The sequence below is a fragment of the Rhagoletis pomonella genome, unplaced genomic scaffold (assembly GCF_013731165.1).
Source record: "Rhagoletis pomonella isolate Grant_MI unplaced genomic scaffold, Rhpom_1.0 Rhpom_scaffold_00001, whole genome shotgun sequence".
NCBI lineage: Eukaryota > Metazoa > Arthropoda > Insecta > Diptera > Tephritidae > Rhagoletis > Rhagoletis pomonella.
The window spans coordinates 11932922-11933160 of NW_023458555.1; the positions used below are offsets into that span (position 1 = coordinate 11932922).

Below are 239 nucleotides of genomic sequence, written 5' to 3' on the forward strand. Positions count from 1 at the left end.
ATATAAAAATTAAAATGAAAATAAATAACCTTTTAAGCATTTGAATTACCAATGTGGCGCCACGATTTGGCCTTATTGCAGAGCCAATTAAAATGTGTGGCCCAATTGTTGATAGCGGCGTGGACAACCCGATTTCCAAATGTACCGGTGAGTAATGATGAAACATGTGGTGGTGCACAGCCGAACGGCGACGTTGTTGTGCCTCATATGGATAATAGGCCTGGAAAGCAAAGAGAAAA

At 41.0% G+C, this 239-nt stretch overlaps 1 protein-coding gene across 1 annotated transcript in view; it reads left to right on the plus strand.

Moving 5' to 3' along the window:
* The window catches only part of LOC118739059 (mitochondrial pyruvate carrier 2-like), a 29409-nt gene that overhangs the window by 2234 nt on the left and 26936 nt on the right, over positions 1 to 239 (plus strand). The window lies entirely within an intron of this gene.